Consider the following 23,354-nt stretch of genomic DNA (forward strand, 5'->3'; position numbering starts at 1 on the left):
TTGGTAGCAGCCTTCAGTTACCGGAAGGGGGGTTCCAAAGGGGAGGGAGCTCGGCTGTTCTCAGTGGTGGCAGATGACAGAACAAGGAGCAATGGCCTCAAGTTGCAGTGGGGGAGGTTTAGGTTGGATATTAGGAAACACTATTTCACTAGGAGGGTGACACCTTAGAGACTAACAAATTTATTGGAGCATAAGCTTTCGTGAGCTACAGCTCACACGGCTGCTACTCTGAAACTAGGAGGGTGGTGAAGCGCTGGAATGGGCTCCCTAGGGAGGTGGTGGAATCTCCATCCTGAGAGGTTTTTAAGGCCCGGCTCAACAAAGCCCTGGCTGGGAGGATTTAGTTGGGGTTGGTCCTGCTTTGAGCAGGGGTTTGAACTAGAACTTCCTGAGGTCCCTGCCAACCCTGATATTCTATATTAGTACACCAGTGTCTGGTGCCTAAGCAGCAGTGCAGGACAGAGGTAAGGATGCACTATACAGCCAGCGTGGACAAGGCCAAAGGAGAGATTACAGGGTATGGGAGGTGATTCCGTCACTTCACAGACAAAGGACAGGTCCCTGGTACAGGAAGTTTACAATCTGGATCAGACTGAACACTGTGAAGGGCTGCGGCAGAGGGATGGAGCAAGCAGTGGGAGAATGGAGTCACAACAGTGAGTGACCATGGGCTGGGCTGTGATCTCAGGGGGTTACGTTCTAAGGCTGTAATTTGAGGTCCTGGCTCTTTGACTGTGTCTCAAAGGTGAAGCCCTGACTGGGGAAGGAATCTTGGACCAGAGAAAATGTGTGTGGGAAGGGGAGTTCTCCCCACCTGGCTGCTATTTACTACCATGGACTAAACTTGTGGCACCTTAGAGACTAACAAATTTATTTGAGCATAAACTTTCGTGAGCTACAGCGCACTTCATCAGATGCTTATGCTCAAATAAATTTGTTAGTGTCTAAGGTGCCACAAGTCCTCCTTTTCTTTTTGTGAATACAGACTAACACGGCTGCTACTCTGAAACCTGAACCAAAAAAGTAGCATCTCCCTGTGTGGCGGGAGTCCAGGCACTGTCTCCTGCGTGTTGGCTCCTGTGGGTCAGAGGCAGACTGAGCAGCTGGTCTGAAATGCCCTTAGGGAGATAGCCCCTATCCCAAGGAGGCCTCCTGTGACCAAGGCCTTAGCCGCATCATCAGAGTGAGAATCCAAGAATTCACACCTGAGCAGAATTTTCAGTTCCTCTGCCTGCACCAGGGCATGGTTTGCTTTTCCATAGCACCTGCTAAAACAGCATCTAAGTGCATTGTCAGGTCAAATGCCAGCCCGTCGCAATGCACAATTACCACACAGTGCCATCATGTCACCCCTCCAATAGGCACAGCAGTCCTAGAAATATCAAGATGGGTGGAAGCACACCCTGCATGGGTCTCTGGGGGTGCTGCCCAGGGTCTTCCCCTTCTGCAGCCCAGGGTCGTCTGGGGGTGCTGGCTTTGAGATGAGCTGTAACATGCAGATCCCAGGGCCTGTTGTGAAGAAGGGGGCAGTGACCCAGGCTTCCAGGCCAATTGTCAGAGCATATTAAATGGTCTTGCAGTTAAAGCACAGGGCTGGGTACCAGGCCGTACTCTCCATCGCCCTGCGCCTTGTGCAGTCATTCACACCAGAGCACAGTGCAGACAAACTGTTCCCATTCCTGACTCTGGTGGTGCTTGATAACCACTTTACATTGGCGTAAATGACGGCAAAAAGTGCAGGGAAGCAATAGATTGGGCCCCTGGACTCCTGGGTTCCATTCCTGGTTCTGTCACAGATCAGCTGGGTGGCTGAGGGTGAGTCCCTTCCACTTGTTGTGCCTCACTTGCCCCTTCTGCGGAATGGGGAGTGATACCGATATGCCCCAAGCAGTGTCCTGAGGGCTAATGCCCTGGGGGAGAGTGTGGCAGGTTACCCCCACTCTGGGATGCCACCTGATGTACTGGGGTACCACTGAGCCTGCCTGTTCCACCTGCCTGGCTCCCTTACACTGTCCTGCTGAGCCAGGCCCTCAAGCCTCCTCCAGGACACACAGGCAGGGACACACCCAGCTGCAAAAAGACACCAACTCTGAAATCTATACAGCTGGGGAAATCCCAGCACTAAAGCACACCCCTCTGGGTGCAAACCCCGAACTATATTGTCTTGCGCTGCACAAAGACCTGTACAGCGCATGCTAATAAACTTCGCCTGTGACACTACACCCCATATCTTTTCATAGAGATCTTGTTATGATATGAATATGGCATAACTAAGATGTGTTATGCAAGATTGGTCTTGTGAGATATAATTGGAAAGGTTTCAGAGGGGTAGCCGTGTTAGTCTGTATCAGCAAAAACAACGAGGAGTCCTTATGGCACCTTAGAGACTAACAAATTTATTTGGGCATAAGCTTTTGTGGGCTAGAACCCACTGTGATGTTATTGACATGAACTGGGACCATATAGAACATGGTTGCAACCAAGGTCCTGTAGTGGCACCAAATCTTGTATAAAGGGCGTCAAATAAGGTGTCTAAGACAAGGTTATGGTTTGCTGGTTATGATTATGCTGTCTATATGTGTGTATCATTTTTGTATTTAAACTTATAAGTATTGGCTCTATACTGTATTTAGTTCAAACTTTTGCTATGCTTCTGGGTGACACCCCAGACAAGTTGGTTTCAGCACTGCCTAATCTGCTTGATGGCCCATTAAGGACCATCAGCTCTACAAGTGACCCATTGGGAGAAGGCAGACACGCCTTGCGACTCAGCAAGGTATGCAGGGACCTGCCTATGGACAGAACTTTGAGGTTTTTCCAGGCCATGGGATGGACAGCTTGTCTTTGGAACAAAGAAAGACCACATGGCAAGAGACTATAAAAAGCTGCGGCAGCTCCTCCATCTTGTCTTCAATCCTGCTTCATGTCTCTGGAGGGACTTTGCTACACTGAAGCTTTGAACCAAGGACTGAAAGACCCCTCCCAGCTGTGGATTTACTCCAGAGACTTGATTTGAACCTGCAGTTTATTCTACCACTGCTGCAAGCCTGAACCAAGAACTTTGCCATTACTGTATGTAATTGTTTCCATTTAACCAATTCTAGCTCTCATCTATATCTTTTTCCTTTTATGAATAAACCTTTAGATTTTAGATTCTAAAGGATTGGCAACAGCATGATTTGTGGGTAAGATCTAACTTGTATATTGACCTGGGTCTGGGGCTTGGTCCTTTGGGATTGAGAGAACCTTTTTTCTTTTACTGGGGTATTAGTTTTCATAATCATTTGTCCCCATAATGAGTGGCACTAGTGGTGATACTGGAAAAAGAAAAGGAGTACTTGTGGCCCCTTAGAGACTAACAAATTTATTTGAGCATAAGCTTTCGTGAGCTACATCCGATGAAGTGAGCTGTAGCTCACGAAAGCTTATGCTCAAATAAATTTGTTAGTCGCTAAGGTGCCACAAGTACTCCTTTTCTTTTTGTGGATACAGACTAACACGGCTGCTGCTCTGTAACCTGGGAAACTGGAGTGTCTAAGGGAATTGCTTGTGACTTGTGGTTAGCCAGGGGGTAAAACCAAAGTCTTCTCTGTTTGGCTGGTTTGGTTTGCCTTGCGTTGGTGTGCATAGAAACCCCAGTCCTGGGCTGTAACTGCCCTGCTTGAAGCAATTTGTCCTGAATTGGCACTCTCAGTTGGGTCCCGCCAGAACGAGCATCGTTACAACCAACCCCCAGTTTGAGAACCCCTAGTGTAGTGAGTGTTTGTCTATAGTCTCCAGCATTGTTCCTCTTATGCAATGAGCAGAGCTCTGTCAGATTTCAATCCACTTTCTTAATTCTTGTTATTATTTTTATGACAGTAGTGCCCAGGTGCCCAGTCATGCACCGGGCGTCATTGGGCTAGGCACTGTACAATTGCAGAACACAAAGACAGGCTCTTTTACCTAGATTTCAGTAAGGCATTTGATACCGTGCCACATGGGGAATTATTAGTTAAATTGGAGAAGATGGGGATCAATATGAACAGCAAAAGGTGGATAAGGAATTGGTTAAAGGGGAGACTACAACGGGTCCTACTGAAGGCAAACTGTCAGGCTGGAGGGAGGTTACCAGTGGAGTTCCTCAGGGATCGGTTTTGGGACCAATCTTATTTAATCTTTTTATTACTGACCTTGTCACAAAAAGTGGGAGTGTGCTAATAAAGTTTGCAGATGATACAAAGCTGGGAGGTATTGCCAATTCGGAGAAGGATCGGGATATTATACAGGAGGATCTGGATGACCTTGTAAACTGGAGTAATAGTAATAGGATGAAATTTAATAGTGAGAAGTGTAAGGTTATGCATTTAGGGATTAATAACAAGAATTTTAGCTATAAGTTGGGGACGCATCAATTAGAAGTAACAGAAGAGGAGAAGGACCTTGGAGTATTGGTTGATCATAGGATGACTATGAGCTGCCAATGTGATATGGCTGTGAAAAAAGCTAATGCGGTTTTGGGATGCATCAGGAGAGGCATTTCCAGTAGGGATAAGGAGGTTTTAGTACCGTTATACAAGGCACTGGTGAGACCTCACCTAGAATACTGTGTGCAGTTCTGGTCTCCCATGTTTAAAAAGGATGAATTCAAACTGGAGCAGGTACAGAGAAGGACTACTAGGATGATCCGAGGAATGGAAAACTTGTCTTATGAAAGGAGACTTAAGGAGCTTGGCTTGTTTAGCCTAACTAAAAGAAGGTTGAGGGGAGATAGGATTGCTCTCTATAAATATATCAGAGGGATAAATACAGGAGAGGGAGAGGAATTATTTAACCTCAGCACCAATGTGGACACAAGAACAAATGGGTATAAACTGGCCACCAGGAAGTTTAGACTTGAAATCAGACGAAGGTTTCTAACCATCAGAGGAGTGAAGTTTTGGAATAGCCTTCCAAGGGAAGCAGTGGGGGCAAAAGATCTATCTGGCTTTAAGATTCTACTCGATAAGTTTATGGAGGAGATGGTATGATGGGATAATGGGATTTTGGTAAGTAATTGATCTTTAAATATTCAGGGTAAATAGGCCAAATCCCCTGAGATGGGATATTAGATGGATGGGATCTGAGTTACTATAGAAAATTCTTTCCTGGGTATCTGGCTGGTGAATCTTGCCCATATGCTCAGGGTTTAGCTGATTGCCATATTTGGGGTCGGGAAGGAATTTTCCTCCAGGGCAGATTGGAGAGGCCCTGGAGGTTTTTCGCCTTCCTCTGTAGCATGGGGCATGGTTGACTTGAGGGAGGCTTCTCTGCTTCTTGAAGTCTTTGAACCATGATTTAAGGACTTCAATAGCTCAGACATGGGTGAGGTTTTTCAAAGGAGTGGGTGGGTGAGATTCTGTGGCCTGCGCTGTGCAGGAGGTCGGACTAGATGATCAGAATGGTCCCTTCTGACCTTAATATCTATGAATCTATGACTTGTGCAGTCTAAATCTTGTGTGTCCAAGATTTAATATTTTGGCTTTAGGGAGACACAGTTGTGGCAAAGGGCCAGATCTCCAGAGATCCTGCTGCTGAACACTGGAAACGCTGGCCTGAATCAGGCCCTCCATTTTGGCACTGTAAATCCAAGCCTGCAGAGCGGGAAGGAGGGTTACATCCACTAGCTACAGTAGAGCAGTGTGTGCCCAGGCCCCAGCATCCCTAGCCTGAAACATAGAGGATGGAAGCCCCAGGGTGGGAAGGTTTGAAAGGCCTGAGTAGGAGCGCTGGGTCTCTACTCTCCACCAGCACAGGAGAATGAGGAGAACCCAGGGACACAGCCAGGTTTGCTAACTGCATGCAGACACACAAGGCCTGGCTACAGAGGTGCATTGCTGCTCCTTAGGATCTGTTGGCTTCTGCAAGAGAAGATTATTTAAAGTGATGCTACCCTATTCCGATATGCTACACCATCCTTCCCCTCAAGGGACATTGTAAGGGGGTGTGTGTCCCTTTAAGAGTAGAGGGGGCCAGAAGACCCGGTTCCAGGAAGCTAGAGCTCCAGCTAGAAGGGCGAGGAGCGGTGCCCCTGGGGAGAACAGACGCTGCAAGAGCAGAGTTCCATAAGGGCAGCCCAAAGAGCCAGAGAGGAGTGAGTGCGAGCACTGCCTGGGGCTGCAATGGTGAGTGGCACTTTTGAGCCAGAGCCACATGGAACAGTCTGTGGTCGTTAAACCAGCCCCAAGAGGAGTGTCAAAGCTCCCCGAGCCAGTGGCTCATTGCACTGACACAGTGAGGCACCTCAGGTTCATAGCCAGCGGTGCACCAGGGCCAGCATCACAGCCAGCTGCCTTTGACTGTCCTAACCCCACGCATGCCCTAACCCCATTTTGCAGCTGGGTGAACTGGAGGTGGCCTTGCCATGTAGGATCAAGTGAGACTCAAAGCCACAGGTTTTGGGGGATGAACCTAAACCACTAAGCCACTAAACCTCATCAACTGGTGGGTAAAACTATTCATAAGAGAGACTGTGTAGAGCTCATTAGGGGCCCTCAAGAGGGCACCCAGAGGGTGGGTGCTGCAAGGAGACCTCTGGCCAGGAGGGGTGCTCAGGCAGTGTTACAGACATAAAAAACAATTAGGAACGTATCACTATCAGAATGGCTCCAATTAAATACACAGGTGCTCCAGGTTCAGTCTGAGAGGCGGTGGACTTGTGGGCATTACTACAGAATCTGGAGCAGTGTCTCCACAGTATCTCCCTGCTCTGTCGTGTCACATAGAATCATAGAATATCAGGGTTGGAAGGGACCCCAGAAGGTCATCTAGTCCAACCCCCTGCTCAAAGCAGGACCAAGTCCCAGTTAAATCATCCCAGCCAGGGCTTTGTCAAGCCTGACCTTAAAAACCTCTAAGGAAGGAGATTCTACCACCTCCCTAGGTAACGCATTCCAGTGTTTCACCACCCTCTTAGTGAAAAAGTTTTTCCTAATATCCAATCTAAACCTCCCCCATTGCAACTTGAGACCATTACTCCTCGTTCTGTCATCTGCTACCATTGAGAACAGTCTAGAGCCATCCTCTTTGAAACCCCCTTTCAGGTAGTTGAAAGCAGCTATCAAATCCCCCCTCATTCTTCTCTTCTGCAGACTAAACAATCCCAGCTCCCTCAGCCTCTCCTCATAAGTCATGTGCTCTAGACCCCTAATCATTTTCGTTGCCCTTCGTTGTACTCTTTCCAATTTATCCACATCCTTCCTGTAGTGTGGGGCCCAAAACTGGACACAGTACTCCAGATGAGGCCTCACCAGTGTCGAATAGAGGGGAACGATCACGTCCCTCGATCTGCTCGCTATGCCCCTACTTATACATCCCAAAATGCCATTGGCCTTCTTGGCAACAAGGGCACACTGCTGACTCATATCCAGCTTCTCGTCCACTGTCACCCCTAGGTCCTTTTCCGCAGAACTGCTGCCGAGCCATTCGGTTCCTAGTCTGTAGCGGTGCATTGGATTCTTCCATCCTAAGTGCTGGACCCTGCACTTATCTTTATTGAACCTCATTAGATTTCAATTTGTCTAGGTCCTTCTGTATCCTATCCCTCCCCTCCAGCGTATCTACCACTCCTCCCAGTTTAGTATCATCCGCAAATTTGCTGAGAGTGCAATCCACACCATCCTCCAGATCATTTATGAAGATATTGAACAAAACAGGACCGACCCCTGGGGCACTCCACTTGACACCGGCTGCCAACTAGACATGGAGCCATTGATCACTACCCGTTGAGCCCGACAATCTAGCCAGCTTTCTACCCACCTTATAGTGCATTCATCCAGCCCATACTTCCTTAACTTGCTGACAAGAATGCTGTGGGAGACCGTGTCAAAAGCTTTGCTAAAGTCAAGAAACAATACATCCACTGCTTTCCCTTCATCCACAGAACCAGTAATCTCATCATAAAAGGCGATTAGATTAGTCAGGCATGACCTTCCCTTGGTGAATCCATGCTGACTGTTCCTGATCACTTTCCTCTCCTCTAAGTGCTTCAGGATTGATTCTTTGAGGACCTGCTCCATGATTTTTCCAGGGACTGAGGTGAGGCTGACTGGCCTGTAGTTCCCAGGATCCTCCTTCTTCCCTTTTTTAAAGATGGGCACTACATTAGCCTTTTTCCAGTCATCCGGGACTTCCCCCGTTCGCCACGAGTTTTCAAAGATAATGGCCAAGGGCTCTGCAATCACAGCCGCCAATTCCTTCAGCACTCTCGGATGCAATTCGTCCGGCCCCATGGACTTGTGCACGTCCAGCTTTTCTAAATAGTCCCTAACCACCTCTATCTCTACAGAGGGCTGGCCATCTCTTCCCCATTTTGTGTTGCCCAGCACAGCAGTCTGGGAGCTGACCTTGTTAGTGAAAACAGAGGCAAAAAAAGCATTGAGTACATTAGCTTTTTCCACATCCTCTGTCACTAGCTTGCCTCCCTCATTCAGTAAGGGGCCCACACTTTCCTTGGCTTTCTTCTTGTTGCCAACATACCTGAAGAAACCCTTCTTGTTACTCTTGAAATCTCTTGCTAGCTGCAGCTCCAGGTGCGATTTGGCCCTCCTGATATCTTTCCTACATGCCCGAGCAATATTTTTATACTCTTCCCTGGTCATATGTCCAACCTTCCACTTCTTGTAAGCTTCTTTTTTATGTTTAAGATCCGCTAGGATTTCACCATTAAGCCAAGCTGGTCGCCTGCCATATTTACTATTCTTTCGACTCATCGGGATGGTTTGTCCCTGTAACCTCAACAGGGATTCCTTGAAATACAGCCAGCTCTCCTGGACTCCCTTCCCTTTCATGTTAGTCCCCCAGGGGATCCTGGCCATCTGTTCCCTGAGGGAGTCAAAGTCTGCTTTCCTGAAGTCCAGGGTCCGTATCCTGCTGCTTACCTTTCTTCCCTGCGTCAGGATCCTGAACTCAACCAACTCATGGTCACTGCCTCCCAGATTCCCATCCACTTTTGCTTCCCCCACTAATTCTACCCGGTTTGTGAGCAGCAGGTCAAGAAAAGCGCTCCCCCTAGTTGGCTCCCCTAGCACTTGCACCAGGAAATTGTCCCCTACGCTTTCCAAAAACTTCCTGGATTGTCTATGCACCGCTGTATTGCTCTCCCAGCAGATATCAGGAAAATTAAAGTCACCCATGAGAATCAGGGCATGCGATCTAGTAGCTTCCGTGAGTTGCCGGAAGAAAGCCTCATCCACCTCATCCCCCTGGTCCGGTGGTCTATAGCAGACTCCCACCATGACATCACTCTTGTTGCACACACTTCTAAACTTAATCCAGAGACACTCAGGTTTTTCCACAGTTTCGTACCGGAGCTCTGAGCAGTCATACTGCTCCCTTACATACAGTGCTACTCCCCCACCTTTTCTGCCCTGCCTGTCCTTCCTGAACAGTTTATAACCATCCATGACTGTACTCCAGTCATGTGAGTTATCCCACCAAGTCTCTGTTATTCCAATCACGTCATAATTCCTTGACATCACCAGGACCTCCAGTTCTCCCTGCTTGTTTCCAAGGCTTTGTGCATTTGTATATAAGCACTTGAGATAACCTGTTGATCGCCCCTCATTCCCAGTATGAGGCAGGAGCCCTCCCCTCACAGACATTCCTGCCTGTGCTTCCTCCCGGTATCCCGCTTTCCCACTTACCTCAGGGCTTTGGTCTCCTTCCCCCGGTGAACCTAGTTTAAAGCCCTCCTCACTAGGTTAGCCAGCCTGCTGGCAAAGATGTTCTTCCCTCTCTTCGTAAGATGGAGCCCGTCTCTGCCCAGCACTCCTCCTTCATGGAACACCATCCCATGGTCAAAGAATCCAAAGCCTTCTCTCCGACACCACCTGCGTAGCCATTCGTTGACCTCCACGATTCGACGGTCCCTACCCAGGCCTTTTCCTTCCACGGGGAGGATGGACGAGAACACCACTTGCGCCTCCAACTCCTTTATCCTTCTTCCCAGAGCCACGTAGTCCGCAGTGATCCGCTCAAGGTCATTCTTGGCAGTATCATTGGTGCCCACGTGGAGAAGCAGGAAGGGGTAGCGATCCGAGGGCTTGATGAGTCTCGGCAGTCTCTCCGTCACATCACGAATCTTAGCCCCTGGCAAGCAGCAGACTTCTCGGTTTTCCCGGTCAGGGCGGCAGATAGATGACTCAGTCCCCCGGAGGAGAGAGTCCCCGACCACCACCACCCGCCTTCTCCTCTTGGGAGTGGTGGTCGTGGAACCCCCAACCTCAGGACATCGCATCTCATGCCTCCCAACCAGCGGAGTCTCCTTCCGCTTTCTCCCCCCAGACGTATCATCTGGTCCACTCTCCGCATTGGTACCTGTGGAGAGAACATGAAAGCGGTTAGTTACCTGTGTCTGTGTTACTGGAACCCGGACATTCCGCTTACCTCTTCTGGAGGTCACATGTTGCCAAGCTTCTTCACTGGCCTCTTGGCTCCTCTGGGCAACCTGCTCTATATCTTTAGAGCTTTGTGCCCCTAGAAGGCTATCCTGAGTTTGGTCCAGAAAATCCTCAGTCTCTCGTATACAACGCAGGGTCGTTACCTGTTGCTCCAGACCTTCAATCTTCTCTTCCAATATGGAGACCAGCTTGCACTTTGTACAGACAAAGTCGCTTCTGTCCTGTGGAAGAAAGACAAACATGGCACATCCAGTGCAGGTCACAACAGCTGAATCCCCCCCTTCCATATCACCTACCTACTACGGAGCTTCCTCAGAGACGTTGGCAAGATGTAAGCCTCACTGGGCTCACTCCAGGCGAACTCCCAGGCAAACTCCTGCTGTGAGCTGCTCTGCTGTCCCCGCTGCTCAGCTGGTTCGCGAGGCTCTGGCTATTTTCAAACAGCCAGGCTTCCCTGACGCAAACACACAGACACCCTAATGCCCGCCCCCTGCAGGCTAGCAGCCAATCAGACACTCACTCAGGCTCTCTCCCTGCCCTCCCAGCAAACACACGCTCGGATACTTCCTCAGCAAGCAAACACACACACTCGGATACTTACCAGTCCCAGGCAAACTCCTGCTGTGAGCTGCTCTGCTGTCCCCGCTGCTCCGCTGGTTCGCTGCCGCTCACGTTACTTGTAGCAGAAGCAGGGCCTTGAGGCTCACTGCTGCTATCACCAATGACTGTCTGGGGCTGTGTTGTCACCTTGGTATTTTCCACGGTTTGGAATGTCCTGCTGAACTTCTGCTCAAAAGCTGGGGTAAGCCATGGAGTCTTCTCCATGGTCTTGGTGCTGCTCCCACACAGTACCTGTCTGTGATGTGTCCGTGTTTTCGTAAATTATCTCATTCACTTCCTACCGAGATCTTTTCTCCCATGTGAAAACTGCACAGCTGGGTCAGACTGTGTGTGGCCTGGTTTTTAGATCAGGCTTTAACAGCTCCAAGTAAGACCTTAAATTATGTCCCACAAACAGCATTGCTGGTGTCTGATTTGTAGTAGCACAGGCTACGTACCTAGAGGCCAATAGGAAATTCACAATCTTGTGTTGTGACCTGCTTTCATCTGGAGTCATGAATCACTTGCTTGAACATCTGATGAAATCTTTCCACTGATCCATTTGGTGCAGGATGGGAAGGAGCTGATGGGACATCTGAACACTTCCACCGGCTGTGCTAAAGTAGTTGAGGTCTTACAGGAAACTCCAGGCCAGTTAGAATGAGCATCTGTTGCGCTCACAACGTATGTCCCATATGTGGTCCAGCTCTAATAGTCTATGTGAATTTGCTGCCCTGGGGCCGCTGGCCACTCGGAAGGATGCAGAGGAGCATGCTCAGGTCTGTGCTGTGATCACTTTGCCATTCCCTCTATTTGACAGGTTTCAGAGTGGTAGCTGTGTTAGTCTGTATCAGCAAAAACAACGAGGAGTTATTGTGGAACCTTAGAGACTAACAAATAACTGATAATAGCCCACTGTAATTGATTTGTCTTGTTAGAGTTGGTAAGGCAACCCCCATCTTTTCATGTTTTCATGTTCTCTGTATCTATCTATCTTCCTACTGTATTTTCCACTCCATGCATCTGATGAAGTGGGTTTTAGCCCATGAAAGGTTATGCCAAAATAATTTGTTAGTCTCTAAGGTGCCACAAGGACCCCTCTATTTGAATGTCAGTCCCTGGTCCCTGCACAACTCCTGGCCAGGACCTTCATGTTCCCAGTTCCCAAATGGCCTTCATGTAATTCTTGATGTCTCTGTATGTAGCAGGACCTGAGCGTTCGGGACTAGCCACTCTGGGGCCATACGTTAGGCACCTCTCATAGGGTCCATTCACTTCCTCCTGGCCACTATGGGGAATCAGTTCTTTTGAGGTCTGAGGCCCCCTTCTGCTGATTTCTGCATGGCCTCCTGCCCCTCACTTGCTCTCTCTCTGCACCTCAGGGTGCTCCTTCTTTGGGTCTCTGCCCTCTGGCCAGGTCGCTGTGCATTTCCCCCTTCTGGGGTACCAAAGGCTTTCCTTACCAGCAGCCTTAGGCAGTCTTCCCATTCACTGCCCCATGGTGCCACTTCGCCAGTGGCTCAAGGGCGCCAATTAGGGGAGGCAGGGGTGGGCAGAAGCCCCCCCCTCCGAGTTTCATACAGGAGTTGCAAGCTCCCAGGTGGAGCCCTTAACTACAGCCCAGCATTAGTGTGAAATGTAAGGGCTTGGCTACACTTGCGAGTTACAGTGCATTAAAGGAGCCCCAGGCGCACTAGCTCACTCCCCGTCCACACTGGCAAGGCACGTAGAGTGCTCTGACTCTGGGGTTACAGCGCTGCTTGTACTCCACCTTGGTGAGTGGAATAGCGTTTTGTGCACCCCCGTTGGAGTGCCACGGCGCCAGTGTGGACACCTTGGTCCTGTAGTGCGCTCTGATCGGCCTCCAGAAGTGTCCCACAATGCCTGTGCTAGCCATTCTGGTCATCACTTTGAACTCTACTGCCCTGCCCTCAGGTGACCACTCGTCAGACCCGCCCTTTAAATTCTCTGGGAATTTTGAAAATTCCCTTCCTGTTTGCTCAGCCAGGCGTGGAGTGCTCTCAGTGCATCTGTCCAGGTGACCATGCCTCCACACGCCAGGCGAGCCCCAGCATGGAGCAACGGCAAGGTGCTGGACCTCATCAGTGTTTGGGGGGAGGAAGCTGTCCAGTCCCAGCTGTGCTCCAGCTGTAGGAATTATGATACCTTCTAGCAGATATCAAGGGCCATGCTGGAAAGGGCCATGACTGGGATGCACTGCAGTGCAGGGTTAAAGTGAAGGAGCTGCGGGATGCCTACCGTAAAGCCCGCGAGGCAAACAGCAGCTCCAGTGCTGCCCCCGCGACCTGCCATTTCTACAAAGAGCTGGACGTGATTCTTGGGGGCGACCCCATCTCCACTCAAGGGACCACCCTGGACACTTCAGAGCCCAGTTCAACAAGGCAGGAGGAGGAGAAGAAGCAGCAGCAAAGCGGGAGCGAGGGTGCTGAGGTGGAGGAAGACACCCTGGCATCCCTAGATGCAGGAAGGCAGGAGCTGTTCTCAAGCCAGGAGGAAGGTAGCCAGTCGCGGCGGCTGGTGCTTGGGGAAGGACAAACACCAGAGGAGGTTCCCGGTAAGCGGCTTTTATTTTGGGAAGGAAGCTATTTGGTACGGGCTCTTGGGGCGAGGAGGGTTAGGGCGGCATGCATGCCTCGATACGGAATAGGGCATTGAGGTGCTCTCTCACATCGCGGTAATCGGCCTCAATGATCTCCTCAAAGGTCTCAGCCAGAACTTGGGCAATGCGCTTGTGCAGGTTTCTCTGGAGAGCCATTGTGGTCCTGTCCCAGTCAGGCTAACTTGTCTGCACCACTGTGCCGTGAGGGGCGGGGGGACCATTGCTGCAAATAGGCAAGCTGCAGATGGGCCCGGGCGGAAGCCGCATTGCAGTAGAAGACCCTCCCTTGCTTCCCAGGTCACCCTCAGCAGCGAGATCTCTTCCAGGACGGACTCCTGTGGAAAATGTGGGGACAGTGTTCAGTGTAGGGGCCCCTGCCGCTGTTGGCTCTCCCCAAGGCACAGAACCCCAGAGGACAGTACAGCCATGAAACAATCAGTCCCCCTTAACCCACAGGAGCCCCAAAATGGTGAGTAAGATCAGGGTCATGTGCACTCACTTTGGGATGGGCAAATTATGCTATTGTGTAGACTGTGCTGCCCTTAAGTTCGGGGGAATCATTGCTCTGTCTGGTGTGAACAATGCTGCCTCTGTTAAGTGTTGCATTTTGCCTTTACAGATGCAACCTCAGCCGTCTGTGTTATCACTGTCTGAAAGACTCCAAAGAATCAGAAAGAGGCCACATAGAAGCAAGGAAGACATGTTGCTTGAAGTAATGCAGCATTCAAGAAATGAAAATCAAAAAGTGCAGGAGTGGCGGGACAGCGAAAGGAGGATCCGCCAGCAGAATGAGGAGCGCCAGCACAAAAGCACGGTGCTCCAGCAGCAAAGCATGGATCGGCTGATAAGCATAATGGAGCACCAAGCGGACTCAATGCAGGCACTCATAGCCATGCAGGCGGAGCACTGACCTCCCACCGCCCTTGTCACAAAACTCTTTCCCTTGTGCTCCCATGTCACCTCCAATCCACTTTCCCCAACATCCGGGTTCTTACCACCACCAGCTGCCTCCAACACTTGTAGCTTCACCACCCAGCCCTGAAAACTACAGTCCTTACCCTCTGCACTCAACCCCCATCACCATGCAGTAAAGCCATCCTGAAGTGCAGCACTCATTGCACAGCACTCCTGACAGGAAGGCTGAGTATGATAACAGGACATACACAAATCTGTGATTGTACCGTTCCCCACCCCACCCCCTTGGCCTTTCTGTTTCCAAAGCAGTTGTGTTTCTTTTCAAGAAATGAATTTTCTTTTCAATAAATGGATTTTTTGGCTTTGAAAACATTTTTTATTACTGCATAAAGTAAAGAAAGAAATAGGCACTGCAAGTCAGCGTAGCAAACACAGATTCCTACTAACATTGGAACCACTGCACTTCACTCCCATGCAGGGCACCAGACATTATTGGTGGCTTTCAGCCTCATATTGCTCCCTTGAGGCATCCCTAATTCTTGCAGCCCTGTGCTGGGCCCCTCTAATAGCCCTGCTCTCTGGCTGTTCAAATTCAGCCTCCAGGTGTTGAACCTTTGAGTTCCATGCCTGAGTGAAGCTTTCACCCTTCCCTTCGCAAATGTTATGGAGGATACAGCACACGGATATAACTGCGGGGATGCTGTCATCGACCAGGTCCAGATTCTCACATAGAGAGCACCAGCGGCCCTTTAAATGGCCAAAAGCACACTCCACAGTCATTCTGCACTGGCTCAGCCTGTTGTTGAACTGCTCTTTGGTGCTGTCAAGGCTCCCTGTGTTGGGTTTCATGAGCCATGGCATTAACGGGTGAGCGGGTTCTCCAAGGATCACAATGGGCATTTCGACTTCCCCTACGGTGATCTTCTGGTCTGTGAAGAAAGTTCCGGCTTGCAGCTTCCTGAACCGGGCAGTGTTCCAAAAGATGTGTGTGTCATGCACCTTTCCGGGCCAGCCTGCATTAGTGTCAATGAAACACCCACAGTGATCCACAAGCGCCTGGAGAAACAGAGAAATACCCCTTCCGATTAACGTACTCGGAGGCTAGGTGGGCTGGTGCCAGAATTCGAATATATGTGCCATTTATCGCCCCTCCGCAGTTAGGGAAACACATTTGTGCAAAGCCAGCCACAATGTCATGCACATTACCCAGAGTAATGGTTCTTCTGAGCATGATGCGATTAATGGCCCTGCAAACTTGCATCAATATGATTCCAATGGTCGACTTTCCCACTCCAAACTGGTTAGCGACCGATCGGTAGCTGTCTGGAGTTGCCAGCTTCCAGATTGCAATAGGCACCCGCTTCTCCACCCTCAGGGCAGCTCTCAATCTCATGTCCTTGCACTGCAGGGTGGGGGCGAACTCCTCACACAATCCCATGAAAGTGGCTTTTCTCATCCAAAAGTTCTGCAGCCGCTCCTCGTCATTCCAGACTTGCATGACGATGTGATCCCACCACTCAGTGCTTGTTTCCCGAGCCCAGAAGCGGTGTTCCATGGTGATAAGCATATCCGTGAATGCCACAAGCAGACTCATGTCATAGGTGTTACTTGAGTTGATATCATCGTTGCAGCCTGCACTGTCACTTTGGATCATAAGGAATAACTCGACAGCCAAACGTGACGTGCTGGCGAGACTCATTGGCAGATTCCTCAGCAGTTTGGGCTCCATTCCCGCAGACCGAAAGGGAAGACAGCGCGCGCAGTACAAAAATGTTGAAAGATGGCACCAAATGTGGATGGAAGCACAAGGATTGCTGGGATGCGAAACGATGCATCACGGGGCGTTGGGAAAGGACCCAGAATGCCCTGCAGCCCCTCCCCCCTTCCCACAAGCCACAGCGCCAGAATGAGAAGAGGTGCTCTGTGGGATAGCTGCCCATAATGCTCCGCTCCCAATGCCGCTGCAAGTTCCGCAAGTGTGGCCACACCAGTGCGCTTGTTCCTGTCATTGGGGACAGACTGCAGCGCTTTCCTACTGCACGCTCTGAAGGCGGGTTTAATTCAAAGCGCTCTACATCTGCAAGTGTAGCCATGCTCTAAGATCTGCAGAGGAGAGGTGCCCCTGTGGCAGGGGGTCAGGGTTTTGTTTACTAACAGAGGCAGGGTGATTAAGATAAGAAAGGGCTGGTGATTAAATGAAGGGTATGGAAGTTTAGGGTGTACAAGAGGAATACCTCTGTGGAGGGGGAGAGGAAGGAGGGGTTGTTTTAGAGAGAAGGGGGAGGATTCACAAAAATACAGCAAAGCACTATGTCCAGGTTACATTCAGAAAACGGGGGGATTTGGGGGCATAGGTGGAAAGAAAGGTTCAGACCCAGGGCAGGGCTAGCAGTGTATAAAGACGTTCCCACTCTACCTGTGGTACTTATGTGGCCCCATCGCCATAGTATCTAAGGCTGCACCTTGCAAGGTCTAACCTATTTCTCCTCCCAGCCCCTCAGGGAGGTAGAGCAATGCTGTTATCCCCATTGTACAGATGGAGCACTGAGGCACACACAGACTAAAGGCCAGATTTTCAAAGGTGCCTCGGCACCTAGTGAGATTTTTAAATGCACTTAGAAGGTTTGGTGCTTTGTAAACCCCCCTAGAGATCTAGCTGCATCTTTGGGTGCCTAAAAACCTTTGAAATTCAGTTCTTAAAGCACTGGCTGGGGGGTCAGACAGGAAGTCCATGGGGGGAGTAGAACCCAGGTCTCCCAGGGCCAGCTCCCTATCCAGGGGACCCGCCGCTCTCTCTGCTGCATGCTGCAGAAAAAAAAGAGAGGACTCTGATAGATGGGAGCAAAACCAAGGCGGCCAGTTCTCGAAGACTCCAGCACACGGTCCCAGGATGGAGGCCATGGCTGACAGCATGAAAAGCAGCACAGAAGTCAGGAAGGCTGGAGAATGAGAGTCAGACGAGATGAGTTCATAAAGTCGACGATTATTGTCATGATTTCTATTATTCACTGGGCACCATCTGTGTGCTCAGCACTGCTCAGATATGCCAGAAAATCCAGTCCCTTGAGCAAATGCATATAAGCTGTGTAACTCTGGAGAAGATGGCTCAGATGTTTAAGTGTGAAGTGTAGAGTTATTGACCACACACGTTATCACATGTTCACTGTGATGTTAATATCTATGAGTGGAGGCACTGATGGCAGTAGAAGTTTTACTTGATTAAGGACTAGAAGATTTGACCCTCCAACTTTCTTTCTAAAGGAAGAGCTGCCCAGAGCTCCTGTGCCTGTTTATTTTCCTTTCCTGCCTGTGGTGGCCCTGAGATACCTCAGAAGTCTCTGTTTTTTCTCAACTTTAAAATATTGAATTTTCTTGGTGTTTGGTTTTAAATATTCTCCTATGAGAACTGCAACTCCAGTCGCTGAAGTGTTGTGTTTAAGAGCCTTCTGGAAAGTAACTAGCCTTTAAACAGAAGTGAAAGCAGTGTTGCCAACTCTCATGATTTTTGTCATGAATCTCATGATAAATTATTGTTTCCTTAAAGCCCAGCTCCTGGAGTCAGGTAGAGATGTGATGGTTTCAGCCTTCATTCTTAAAGAAAAGTGAAGTTTCTAGTTCTTGTGGCTGTGGAGAAAGCTTCAAAATGTGACCCCAATGCATCCTAAAGGCTCAAAAAGCAGAAGGCAAATAAAAAGAACCCCAGATATGTTATTTTTACATTATCATGATTTTAAAGCCAATTTCATGATTTTTGGTGAGCCTGATTCATGATTTTTGAACATCTGGGATTGGCAATACTGTGAAAGTGACTTGAAAGTGTCAGTTTCACTCCTGTTTAAGGTTAGCTTCTGGTCTATTATTTGTAGTAAGGTAACACCTCTAGAGCCCCAGGCAGGTGCGGTATAAACTCCAGGGCTGGGCTTGCCCTAGTAGGATGTTAGCCTCTCTGCTGTTCGCCACTCAGCTGGTTTGCAGCTGACTGGCTTTTTATAACAGTCAGGCCCACTCAAGGCTCACCTGGAACAAAGCACTCCCAATTCACACTTTTCAAACAAACAACCGGTCAAGCACACGGTCAAACTGTCCCCACAACAGACACTCAGAAACTCACCAACACAGCCTCCCTAATGCAGCCCTTAGCGTACCTCCTCTCAGACAGATCCCAGTCCATCCTCCCTGTGGAAGGAAAAGGCCTGGGTAGAGACCGTCAAATCGTGGAAGTCAACGAATGGCTACGCAGATGGTGTCGGAGAGAAGGCTTTGGATTCTTTCACCATGGGATGGTGTTCCAAGAAGGAGGAGTGCTAGGCAGAGACGGGCTCCACCTAACCAAGAGAGGGGAGAGCATCTTCGCAAGCAGGCCGGCTAACCTAGTGAGCAGGACTTTAAACTAGGTTCACTGCGGGAAGGAGGCTGTCACTGTCCTTGATTCACATAATCAGGATAATAACAGTTTATTCCTGCCCCAATAACAGAGAAACTGGGGCTCCTACAGCAGCCAAAGTGACCATCTAGGCAGGGTGGGGGTGCCTATGCAAATGAGATCAGCCCCTGAAGTTCTTTTCCACATCCCACCATGACTCCCCACCAGATGTCAGGGTAGAGCTCATCCTGACTGCTTACATGTAGAAAGAATAATAAATATGGCAGGCGACCAGCTTGGCTTAACAGTGAATCCCTGCTGATCTTAAACACAAAAAGAAGCTTACAAGAAGTGGAAGACTGGACAAATGACCAAGGAAGAGTATAAAAATATTGCTCGGGCATGCAGGAGTGAAATCAGGAAGGCCAAATCGCACCTGGAGTTGCAACTAGCAAGAGATTTTAAGAGTAACAAGAAGGGTTTCTTCAGGTATGTTAGCAACAAGAAGAAAGTCAAGGAAAGTGTGGGCCCCTTAATGAATGAGGGAAGCAACCTAGTGACAGAGGATGTGGAAAAAGCTAATGTACTCAATACTTTCTTTGCCTCTGTCTTCACGAACAAGGTCAGCTCCAAGACTACTGCACTGGGCAGCACAGCGCGGGGAGGAGGTGACCAGCCCTCTGTGGAGAAAGAAGTGATTCAAGACTATTTAGAAAAACTGGACGAGCACAAGTCCATGGGGCCGGATGCGCTGCATCCAAGGGTGCTAAAGGAGTTGGTGGATGTGATTGCAGAGCCACTGGCCATTATCTTTGAAAACCCATGGCGATCGGGGGAGGTCCCGGACGACTGGAAAAAGGCTAATGTAGTGCCCATCTTTAAAAAAGGGAAGAAGGAGGATTCAGGGAATTACAGGCCAGTCAGCCTCACCTCAGTCCCTGGAAAAATCATGGAGCAGGTCCTCAAGGAATCAATTCTGAAGCACTTAAAGGAGAGGAAAGTGATCAGAAACAGTCAGCATGGATTCATCAAGGGCAAGTCATGCCTGACTAATCTAATTGCTTTCTATGACGAGATAACTGGCTCTGTGGATGAGGGGAAAGCAGTGGACGTGGTGTTCCTTGACTTTAGCAAAGCTTTTGACACGGTCTCCCACAGTATTCTTGCCAGCAAGTTAAAGAGGTATGGGCTGGATGAATGGACTATAAGGTGGATACAAAGCTGGCTAGATTGTCGGGCTCAACGGGTAGTGATCAATGGCTCCATGTCTCGTTTGCCGCCTGTATCAAGTGGAGTGCCCCAAGACTCGGTCCTAGGGCTGGTTTTGTTCAATATCTTCATTAATGATCAGGAGGATGGCGTGCATTGCACCCTCAGCAAGTTTGCAGATGACACTAAACTGGGAGGAGAAGTGGGTATGCTGGAGGGTAGGGATAGGATACAGAGAGCCCTAGACAAATTAGAGGATTGGGCCAAAAGAAATCTGATGAGGTTCAACAAGGACAAGTGCAGAGTCCTGCACTTAGGACGGAAAATCACATGCACTGCTACAGACTAGGGACCGAATGGCTCGGCAGCAGTTCTGCAGAAAAGGACCTAGGGGTTACAGTGGACGAGAAGCTGCGTATGAGTCAACAGTGTGCCCTTGTTGCCAAGAAGGCCAATGGCATATTGGGCTGTATAAGTAGGGGCATTGCCAGCAGATCGAGGGATGTGATTGTTCCCCTCTATTTGACATTGGTGAGGCCTCATCTGGAGTACTGTGTCCAGTTTTGGGCCCCACACTACAAGAAGAATGTGGAAAAATTGGAAAATGTCCAGCGGAGGGAAACAAAAATGATTAGGGGACTGGAACACATGACTTATGAGGAGAGGCTGAGGGAACTGGGATTGTTTAGTAATAGGATGAAATTTAATAGTGAGAAGTGTAAGGTTATGCATTTAGGGATTAATAACAAGAATTTTAGTTATAAGTTGGGGATGCATCAATTAGAAGTAACGGAAGAGGAGAAGGACCTTGGAGTATTGGTTGATCATAGGATGACTATGAGCTGCCAATGTGATATGGCTATGAAAAAAGCTAATGCGGTTTTGGGATGCATCAGGAGAGGCATTTCCAGTAGGGATAAGGAGGTTTTAGTACCATTGTACAAGGCACTGGTGAGACCTCCCCTAGAATACTGTGTGCAGTTCTGGTCTCCCATGTTTAAAAAGGATGAATTCAAACTGGAGCAGGTACAGAGAAGGGCTACTAGGATGATCCGAGGAATGGAAAACTTGTCTTATGAAAGGAGACTTAAGGAGCTTGGCTTGTTTAGCCTAACTAAAAGAAGGTTGAGGGGAGATCTGATTGCTCTCTATAAATATATCAGAGGGATAAATACAGGAGAGGGAGAGGAATTATTTCAGCTCAGCACCAATGTGGACACAAGAACAAATGAGTATAAACTGGCCACCAGGAAGTTTAGACTTGAGATCAGACGAAGGTTTCTAACCATCAGAGGAGTGAAGTTTTGGAATAGCCTTCCAAGGGAAGCAGTGGGGGCAAAAGATCTATCTGGTTTTAAGATTCCACTCGATAAGTTTATGGAGGAGATGGTATGACGGGATAATGTGATTTTGGTAATTAATTGATCTTTAAATATTCAGGGTAAATAGGCCTAATCCCCTGAGATGGGATATGAGATGGATGGGATCTGAGTTACCCAGGAAAGAATTTTCTGTAGTATCTGGCTGGTGAATCTTGCCCATATGCTCAGGGTTTAGCTGATCGCCATATTTGGGGTCGGGAAGGAATTTTCCTCCCGGGCAGATTGGAAGAGGCCCTGGAGGTTTTTCGCCTTCCTCTGTAGCATGGGGCACGGGTCACTTGAGGGAGGCTTCTCTGCTCCTTGAAGTCTTTAAACCACGATTTGAGGACTTCAATAGCCAGACATAGGTGAGGTTTTTCGTAGGAGTGGGTGGATGAGATTCTGTGGCCTGCGTTGTGCAGGAGGTCGGACTAGATGATCAGAATAGTCCCTTCTGACCTTAGTATTTATGAATCTATGTTTAGTCTGCGGAAGAGAAGAATGAGGGGGGATTTGATAGCTGCTTTCAACTACCTGAAAGGGGGTTCCAAAGAGGATGGATCTAGACTGTTCTCAGTGGTAGCAGATGACAGAACAAGGAGTAATGGTCTCAAGTTGCAGTGGGGGAGGTTTAGATTGGATATTAGGAAAAATGTTTTCACTAGGAGGGTGGTGAAACACTGGAATGGGTTACCTAGGGAGGTGGTGGAATCTCCTTTGAGGTTTTTAAGGTCAGTCTTGACAAAGCCCTGGCTGGGATGATTTAGTTGGGGATTGGTCCTGTTTTGAGCAGGGGGTTGGACTAGATGACCTCCTGAGGTCCCTTCCAACCCTGATATTCTATGATTCTATGATTGTCAGAGTGGCCACAGCCCCTGACAGGCTGCTAGTTCAGCAGTCCTGCTCATAAGCCTGGCCCCCACAGCAGATCTGTGGCTGCTCAAAGAATGCCATGCCTGCAGCTGCGCTTGCCCTTGTTCCAGTCTCTGCTCCAGCCCCCTGCTTCCCTCCAGCTTTAGACTTCTGGTTTCACTTCTCAGCTCTGCCTCTGGTTTATAATTCCAGTTGACCCTCCGATTCTGACATTCAGCTTCTGTCTCTGACTCTCTGGTTTATGATTCTGGTTTACTCACCCCTGCTCTGATGTTTGGCTTCCGCTCTTCCCGTACTGATCCTTTTCTCATTTCCTGGACTCCACCCATCCTGTACCCAGCTCTTATCAATAGGCCAAACTCTTGCCTTCACCACTAGACCTAACCACTCATAGCCTGGTTGGCAATAGTCCCTTTTCTTCCCTTATCAATTTTCTCCAATTCCTAGGTTCTGAGTTATATTCATTACTGTCAACTTCTCCTTTCTTGCTTTATAGATACCTTGACTTCATCTTCACTTCCCCTCTAAACCAGGTTGGTTTTTTTAACCCCTACAGCCTTATTTCTCAATTGTGGGGTTGTGCCTTTTTGGGCATCTAGTAAAGTCTTCTTAAACAGTTCCAAATTGTCATTCACATTTTTCTGATTAAACTCTTCATCCCCAAAATGTGAAAATGAAATATTTCCATTTATTTGGAATTTTTTGTCTGTTTTTTTACTAAATGAACAATGTGGTGAAACTGACACAAATTCATGAAATGTCACTGTTGCCAAATCTGCATTTTTTGGTGGAAAAGTTGTATTTGCCATGTTCAATAAAAGCCTGTGACACTGAGTGACCAGGAAGGAATGGAATTGGGACACAGCTTGGCCTTGGGGGCCTTAAGGACAGCTTTAGCTTTCTCTTGTGATTTATGGAAACTGTCTTTGTCAATGGTCTGGTCACAAGACACGAGTCTCTGAAAAATTCCCCTTTCTCTTTGTTGCTGTGAGCCC

Source organism: Dermochelys coriacea, chromosome 27 (assembly GCF_009764565.3).
Source record: "Dermochelys coriacea isolate rDerCor1 chromosome 27, rDerCor1.pri.v4, whole genome shotgun sequence".
In the NCBI taxonomy this organism is placed as follows: Eukaryota; Metazoa; Chordata; order Testudines; family Dermochelyidae; genus Dermochelys; species Dermochelys coriacea.